The 9,775-nt window shown below is 32.7% G+C and overlaps 1 non-coding gene across 1 annotated transcript; it reads right to left on the bottom strand.

The window, feature by feature from the left end:
- Nucleotides 1–9,471: 9,471 nt before the first annotated feature.
- Nucleotides 9,472–9,574, bottom strand: LOC116281559 (U6 spliceosomal RNA). Its single transcript, XR_004191027.1, has one exon. It is a non-coding gene; the product is annotated as a U6 spliceosomal RNA (small nuclear RNA).
- Nucleotides 9,575–9,775: the final 201 nt, after the last annotated feature.

The raw sequence follows: 9,775 nt of genomic DNA on the forward strand, positions 1-9,775 counted from the left end.
CACATATGACCACTTAATATCTATCCATGATCCTTAAATGAGTGGTTTCCTTTTACTTAAATTCTAGGCATACTGAAACATCCACTGAAACATCCAAGCTAGTTGCAAAGTATCATCCCAGAGTTAAGTATAATAAATACTGTAGGTTATTGGTTACACTGTTCTTTTCAGTTTGAAAGAAAAATTGTTTTAAAATATCATGTTGTCACAGTTTGATCAAAAAGGGGAGAGGTTAAAGTAAGACATAAATCAAAAATAAAACATGGCTATTATGCTATTACTGTGTTCTGGAAAAATATTATGAAATGTATAATCATTGCAGAATAGAATAAAAAGAAATCATATCACATAAATGAAACTGAAATGACTTAAGAAAGGTTAGAGAATTTTACGAATTTTATAAAGCAGACACAACAAAATTTTTCATTCATTCTCTTACTGGGAAACCAAACCTCTTAAGGTGGGAAAAAAGGCTAATGGAAATGTAACATAGAAGATGCTACATTTTACTTGAAAAATCACATGCTTTTCTAGAGATGTGAGTGACCTGTCATTTCAGGAAAAAGATATATATATAGCTTTGGTCACATTTAATCAGTACATTTTTAAAACAGATATATTGTTCAGAATCTTTCAATCACAATAACATAGCTAGAGAAAGTCTTGTTATTTAAATTGTTAAGTATTAAAAAACACTAATGAAAAAACAAACTGATACCTGAATTACCAGGAGAGTGTAAGAATTAAATAGGAATTTAGAATACCCTTGTATAACTTTCAAGTGATAAAACGCCTCAAAAGATTAGACTTGTAGCTGCTAAGCAATCAAGCTTTCTATTTAGTCTAATAATAACTTTAATGTATGCACACCCTAATCATTTTAAGGCACTTTCAATGTCTCTAGTGTTCATAACATTCTATGAATTAAGTTCATTAATATTTAACAAATGATGAAACTGAAGGCCATGTGAAAAGCTAGAGATGGAGCCAGTGCTGAAAAACAGTTTTTGGCTCCAGATCCACCAGATAGCTTCCAAATTAGAAGAGTTAATTTTATCTTTATCTATTCGTAGCATGAGGTGGGCTCCATGAGGTGGATTTTGTTTCTTATCTAGGGTATTGATTTCACAGTGGATTCAGTAAAAATTCATCCAGCTTTAATCATATGGTAGGTGTACTTCATGAAATTATATTATTCTTCAGAAAACAAACAAAAGTTTTTTAAAAAATGGTATTTCTCTCCAGGACTGCCCTTTTCATTCAGAGTAAATGTTGCAGCATTTATCACCTACCCTACCCTATCCCTGCTGCTTTATTCTTTCTCCCCATTCCCTGTTGTATTTTTTTATCATATAATTTTTCACAATTTAATATACTATGTATTTCACTCAATTTTTAATTTTTTTCTCTCTCCACTAGAATAGAAGGAACATCAGGCCAAGAATGTTTGTATGTTTAATTCAATGTTATATAATTCATGCCTGGAACATACTAGGTGCTCAATAAATACATACTGAATAAGTGGATGAATCAACTAACCAACAACGGAAAAATGCACACAGTTGCATTGCACTCAGGTACTGCATTCCCCTTGTGGTCCTACTACATCCTATGCAGACTTCTATGAAAGCAATTCTCATATTTCACTGTACTATTTTTACTGAAATTTTTGAGGTAACTGTATATTCCCTGTAGTTGTAAGAAGTAATACAGAGATGCCATGTACATTTTACTCAATTTTCCCCAATAGTAACATTTTGCAAAACTATAATATAATATTACAACCAAAATGTTGAAATTGATTAAATCCACTGACCTTACTTGTATTTCACCAATTTTATCTGTACTCATTTGAGTGTGTGTATGTATTTAGTTTGATACAATTTTATCACATATCTGTATGTTCATATATCCTCCACAGCAGTCAGGATACTGAACAGTCCATCACAAGTATTGCTCATTTTGCTCTTTTATAACCATAGCCCCCTCCCCCTCCCACTAGCAATCACTAATCTGTTCTCTATTTTAATCATTTATTATTTCAAAAATATTATATAAATGGAATAATATATTTTGTAACCTTTAGAAATTGGGTATTTTCACCCAGCATTATTCCCTGGAGTTTCATCCAAGTTGTTACATGATTCAAGAGTTAGTTCCTTTTTATTGATATATATATATATATATATATAGTTTCCATGGTATGCCTGTACATTAGCTAGTCACCTTTTAAAGAACATGTGGACTGTTTCCAGTTTTTGACTATTACACACAAAGGTGCTATGAACATTTGTGTATAGCTTTTGTATGAACACAAGTTTTCATTTCTGTAGGATAAATTCCCAGGAGTATAAATGCTGGGCCATAGGGTAATTACATGTTCAGTTGTATAAGAAACTCTCAATTTTTCTACCGTGGCTGAACTGTTTGCCTTCTCACCAGCAATGTATGAGTGATACCATTTTTTCACATTCTTGACAGCATTTTGTATTGTCACTTTTTTTAGCCATTCTGAGAGGTGTGTAGTCTTTTTTTGTTTGTAAGATGGTTTCTCTTTCTCTAGAAATATTTTGGATCTGAAAACCAACATTTGTATTATCCATTTCTATAATTCCAGTACCTAACATACCACCTGGCATATAATGGGTCCTTGATAAATATTTTTTGGATAGATATTTTTGGATAAATATTTATTGGATAAATAAATAATAAATTAATGGATTAAAGCACTTTTTTATATTCTAAAATTTTAAAGTCCAATATATTTAAATATTATACTAACACAAAAAATGAGAGCTAAAAATAAAATCTATACTGTAATTAAAATGAGCTATCACACATACAACTAAAACAAGGAGATATTTCCATTACAGTAATTAAATTTCATGAATATATTGCTTGAAATTATGATATTATCAGCTGATTAAATTTCTGAAGGCATTCACTGCATTATAAGTATGTGGTGAAAAAATGGTCTCTGAAAACTTACCGATATGATTTCACAATGCAAAGATTATCCCAGGACAATCATTATAGTTATTTCACAATAGAATTCTTATTGAAACTGAGCATACTGTAAGTGAGCATTTTTAGAGAAGATAACATTTCATCATGAAAAATTACGGCAGCATATACTATATTAGTAAAAATAACATTTTCACCTCCCTTCACAAATCAGGTCAGCTATTATATTATCACATCAAATTACTATAGGCTCCATACACAAAAACCTTTCTCACTATTAGATGAGAAAATAGAATTTTACATTTAGTATTCATTTTGCACAAAATACTCTTATTATCCAAAAATATGAATTGGTATGGAGTATGCAGTGAACCAGCTGAACTCAAGGTTTCATTTCTTTTTAATTTAGGGGGGAAGAAATATGAAAGGCTCAAAATGAAATTACTTCATCAGAATTCACATTTGATTTTCATCTTTTCAGCTACCCAGCTGCATCAATGCTCAACTGACTATACTCCCAGCTGCATTATTCAAGGAAGTTATTCAAGAAGGAATACTTGCAACATGTGTTGTACTGAGTAGCAAGCTAATTAAAAGAAATTTACAGCTGGATTTTTAGAAGGCTTTGATCTTAATTGTGAGGTGCTGAAAATGCTTGTTGGTTGGATTTTGTTCTTTATACCCTAAATCAGAAGTCTTCCCTTGTAAGAAAATTGGTAGGAACTGTTCATGAATGACCGAGTGAATCCTTAACTCTACTCTCTTTTTTTCTGTCAGAGCTTAATAAACTACACATCGTATATAATTTCTTACATTTCAAAGAGACCTCCTGCCCAGGAATAGTAGTAAGAATGCAATACTACATTTTCCAGGAAGGAAGGTTCTATGACTTACATAGTCAGTTAAAAACTCTATATTTTAAAAATATATTTTCTGAAAACTATTCCTCTAACTGAAGATTTATAAAATGCTTGCAGTGTTTTGTGTTTTTTTTTTTTCACCAAATCGCAGGACTTTAATCTTTACTCAAGTGATTTAGGCTACATGAGATCTAGTAGGAGGTGGAGATACAAAGAGAATAAGAGAATCTAAACAGAAAAGTAATATGAAGGCAAACAGAATAGACCACATGAAAAGAACACTGAACAAAGAAGAAGTAATGAAATGACTGAGTCCTAATCCAGCTTTACCACTGACAAATAGTGTGACCTGTGAATCTGCCTATTAAATTCTGTACATCAGTTTCATCAATTGCAAATGAATAAACTGTGCAAGTTAGTGTTTTTTATTTCACAGGCAAGTTATTTTGTTGAAAGTCACTAAAAATAAAATCCGAAAGGGGAATTTTAATATAATGGAAAGAGGTATAACTTAATTAAACCAAGAGCAAAAAGTGTAGTTTGGACTTTAAAAGAACTAGAAATCTACCAGAGCAATAGTCTTTCTAGAGCTACGTGGTTTCTTCACTCTGCTGTTCTCTCAGTTTGATTCTGGTTTCATTTGGTTGTTTTTTTGTTTTGTTTTGTTTTGCTTTTTCTCTTTCTCTCTGACTATTTTCTCTCTCTGCTTCTTTGGCCAAGTCCTCATTCTAGTGCTGACACAGGCTAAGTAGAATTAATGTATCCTCAATACGATTTCCAACTACACAGACAGAAAAACAGGTTAGTCAGATATGAATCAGAATCTGCTCTTCTGAATCAAGTAGCAATGGGGATGGGGTTATTGGCTGTCTGTTCAGCAGGAACCTGAGTAGCTACATTGAGAAAGGTAACAAGAGATTAGAACAGGGGGATTGAACATGTTCATCTCACAGAAGAAGAGACTATTATGGAATTTTGGAGTAGCAAAATAAAATTATCTTTATGTATGAAAACATAAAAACGTTTGTCATAAATATGACTTGCATGCATGTATGTATGTATGTATGTATGTATGTATTTATTTATTCAGAAAGTGCAATGAAATTAGAGCTGTTTGGAGAAAGTCAAGTTTTTTTGTAGCCTAAATTGCTTCTCCTTCTTAGGACTAAATCAGTGAATTAGTCTTTTGACTTGACACATACAATTTTGTTTTCTTTTGGACTTATTTGAAAATGAGCTGGTGTCATGTTCATGATTATTTCCCTACCCAGTAAAATAATCATGTAAAAGGAACTAAAGTTAACCTCGGAAAAATCACTGGATGATATTTAGAAAACCGGGGAATTTACGTCAGTTCATATTAAGCTCAGTGAACTGAAATTCTCATTTCCAAGAGTGGCTGGTTCATCTTCTTAGGACATGGTTTATCCATTAGTGTGTACCATATCATTTTCCCTTAACTTGCCTATTTCTCAACTAGTTGATGTTATAATAAAATTTTTGAATTTTGAATTATATATTTTTAGTTTCTGGATTGAAGTATAAATAAAATAAAATTGAAGTATTCAGCACTTTAAAATTTTCAAAAAGAAAGGTTTCCCATTTAACTAAAATTTATCTAAAACCTGAATTATATAAGATCATTCAGATCAATCTCCATCAGCTAAAAATATTTTTAAATGATCATTTATACTAGAATGGATGTTTAAAAATGACCATGGTGATGGACTAGTGGGCTATTTTCCTGGTTAGTTAAGGCATAGTGATAATAATAATAATAATTTTTAATTACATTGTTTTTAACATAATACATAATTATTGTAATTATATAATTGTAAAATTACTACTTATATTGTTTCAATATATTTTTTAATGTTTACAAAGTTCTATAAACTTGTTTTCATCCCGTCTTAATTAAAATTGTAAGGTAAAGATAAGAATTTTCACTTTACATCTAACAAAGGCTCATAGAAATGAACTGTCTTGCTTATACTCATGCAGCTATACAGAAGCAAAACCCAGACAGGCACCTGCACTCTGATTCAAATTCACCACTCTTTCTATAATACTGCAGGGTCTAATATTCACTAACAATTTCTATGCACATGATTATCATCCTGCTCATTTAAAATAATCCAATTGGGATAATATTTTGCCTCTAACAGGAGCAATAAAGATTGCTTTGGAAAGAGAATTAACATTTCCTTTCAAGCAATTTTCCTAAATAAAAAATCCTATAATGTAATTATGTAACCCAAATATCCATAATTCCTTTGGTGAATTATTTATTATTTATGTAAATTCTTCTTGAGCCTATTTAGAATTTCATTCTAGACTCCTTCTTAACGATATCCATGAAAAGTACTGAACACTGTAATCCTTTTATTTTCTCCATTTAACCCCAAGGCCAGAGTCTTTGTACTAGAATTCTATGATTTGGAGATTACTTTCACATCCACTGTAACTCCATTTTTAATATTTTCAACCATTTTTTGAAAACACTAAATAATTAGGTCCTATTTAATTTGGGCCAGCCTTATTTAAGGTATAACTAGAGCCTAAACCCTAGGTCATTTTAAGTGTAGGAAAACAACTATTGAGATTAACAATTCTTAATAAAATGTTCCTTGAGTAAAATAACTAACTAGAATCACCATATTGACAATACTAACCAAAATTTAAATGAAAGGATATTTGATATCTCTAATTTTAGAGGCTCATATTTGTGGCTAAAATATTTACCTTAATATACTAGTAGTTAACATGCAGAATTAACGTTATTGCTACACATATTAAATCTTTTAATCTTTGCAACAACCACAGATGCACTGTTATTTTCGGATTTTACAGGTAAAGAAAATGAGATACAGAGGTTAAGGCATTTGTTTCTCTATACAGCTAGCAAGTGGTAGAGCTGATACTTGAACACAGGTAGTCTGGATACACTGCTCCTTATTTTTTATTAGGCTCTATTACTGGCTTTCGCTGAAAATAAATGTCCCTCAGGTGTTTTCCTGCTAGCACTTGTAACAGGTATAGATCAATCGGCTGGCACCTACTAGAACCTGACCGAAGGATCCTTCACCTGACAGGCAACAGGACCCAGATGCTCCTTCTGTAAATTTCCGACAGCTTAAACTTTCTTCCATTGCCAATCTCCGAGGACTTAACACCTTTGTCTAACTGTCCAGGAGTGTATCTTTTGTTCTGGCTACTTTTCCTCAACCCAAGGTCCCTCCTGACTTTGGTTGGCCTGTCTGTTCTAAGCTGGACAAATAACTTCAATGACACAATACTGTACACTTCTGTTTAGTTTCATCATTTTTCCTTCATCTGTTGATAAGAAATCTGGAAAAGCTGTTTAAACTTTATAGCATAAGAAAGAAGTAAAATTAATTGTGGATATGTTAACAGAATAGTGCCACATTTATAGGAATTGTCTGGCTAATTTAATAGTCGTCCATAGATGGAATAGAGTAACTGTCCCTCCCTTAATGACTGAGTGCCTTCTGGCAAGGTTTCTCAACCTGCTGACATTTTGGAGCAAATCATTCTTTGTTTAGGTGGTCTCTACTGTGCATTGTTAGTATGTTTAGTAGCATTGCTGGTCTCTATCCACTAAAGGCCGATAGCTTTCCCCACTCCAAAGATCAGACAACTAAAAATGTCTCCAGATAATTTCAGATGTACTCTGGGGGCAAAATGACTGGCTAAAAACCACTTAGTTACAAATGGCAGTTTAAGCAAAACCAAAGGAAAATTCTTTAGTTTAGTTTATCCTCTTTTCAGTCTAGTTTCTTTATTCTGGAGCTCTAAACACATAAGGTAATGCAAGCTTCATAATATGCCTGTAAAGCTTGGATGTACAATTGCTAATGTAGAGCCACGAGGTACTGCCCACTGCTGCTTGATACTACAAATTTTCCATTTTTTTTCCCAGAAAATAGGAAATCACCATCATATGTATCTAGAAACCTCAGCTGTCAGTTACTGAAGCTTCTTGACCTGGCTGAGAAACAGTCTATTTGAACAGAAGAATCTACAGACTTTCCAAGCCTGGAAGGAGCCATGAATCTGGCTTGCAGATGGTTTTCTAAAACTCACAGATAGGGCTGCAGAGTCTGTATTCCTACTTTTTAGTTTTTCGTGGGAAGGTCAAAAGGAAATTCTTAAAATGCACGTGTTTCTCTGGATGCTTTCATTCTGGGCCTAAAGAGATGCTGTGTCTGTTTCCAGAAGATGGATATCTTTAAATACGTGGCATGAACATGTTTGTGTTTTGTCGTTTATCTATACAGCCCTGTCACAAGGAAGTTTCCCTGGGAAACAGACTCTGACTCAGATTTTCGCACAGTAAGTTTATTGGAAAGTGCGTTCGGGATTAACTATTAGGAGTAGAACTCAGCAGGGGAAGAATCAGAACTACAAGCAATCATGACAGAGGCCTCAGCAAAACGTTTGGGGAGTGCTGGAGCTGGGATGGCCTTATGGAATCATTCTGTCTTGAGACAAAGATTTCATCTTTTATGAACCCCTATAAACCAGACATTGAATGCAAGCTGCCCTGGAAAGGGGGCATGGATTTAGACAAAGCGTATCTTTTGAGTTGGTGACTATTCCTGAAGAGAAACTGAGGGGAGAGATGCCAGCCACAGGCACTCCTGTCAGCTGCAGTAATTAAGGGCTTCAGTTCTCACCCCGCCATCTACTAAAACTTATATATCAACAGACGGAGAAACTTCTACATACCTGCCTCCGTAAATTTGTGGAAGCACTGAGATGGTCTTCTCAATCAATTCTGTGCATTGCATTTTATCTAGGAGACTTACTTGATTTTTATTATTTTATACAAACTATCATTTTCAAGACACTTGGAATTATTATGTTTCCTTTCTTCTAATCCTTCACTAATATTTGGAAATGAATCTAGGGTTTCTGGACTTTCTTTGAACTTAAGAGAAAAAGACTAGAACAATCATCAAAAAGAGTTAAGATCTGTCATCAAGAAAATAACAATCTTCTCATTATAGATCACAGTAGTGCTCTCAGAAGTGAATGAGAATGGCAGGGAATGGCAGATCATTTACATAAAATTAAATCAGAATTTTCCAGTTGATATAAATATTGATTATATAAACATTTTTCTTTACTGCAGTGAAAATGACATCAATAAAAAGGAAATGAAAACTGGAAATATGTCTTTTAAGTAATAAAAATTATTGACCACAACTTTTATTTTTTTATCAACACACAGATTTAGGATAACATGAAAACATCGCACACAGGATGGACATCAATTGTCTTTTTTATTTGTAGTGTCTGATTTTTAGAATGGGTGACCTATGAGATTTTAGAGGCAGTAAACATCCTAAACAATAAAACTTACCTTTAAAAAAATCTTATTTTAAAAGTTTTCACACAGCTTTATTGACATATCTTTGACACACAAAAATTGTATATATTTAAGATGTACAACATGATGTTTTAATATATGTCACATTGTGAAAGAATCGCCATAATTAGGCTAATTAACATACCCATCATCTCTACATAGTTACCATTGTATGTGCGTGTGGTGAGAAGATTAATTTAAGTGCTCTCTTCTGCAAATCTCAGGTATACAATATAGTATTGTTAACTATCATCACAAAATACAGAATGCTTCATGAATTTGCATGTCAACATTGAGCAGGGGTCATGCTAAACTCTGCACTGTACAATTTTAGTATATGTGCTACATAAGTGACAACAAAAAAAAAATCTCATTTTTAAAAAGCATCTAATCTTCATAACCTTATTCATGGCCATGTTCATCAAAATAATTTATGGTTATCACCATCTTAATGTGTTTCACTGATCACCATCATTTTTAATATCCTAAATTTCCCATTTTTGAGTTCTAAAATATGAGTCATCTTCTTAAGGTGAAATTTTTTTCTTAGTCCTAGTTT

This window comes from Vicugna pacos, chromosome 1 (genome assembly GCF_048564905.1).
Source record: "Vicugna pacos chromosome 1, VicPac4, whole genome shotgun sequence".
NCBI classification, from domain to species: Eukaryota; Metazoa; Chordata; class Mammalia; order Artiodactyla; family Camelidae; genus Vicugna; species Vicugna pacos.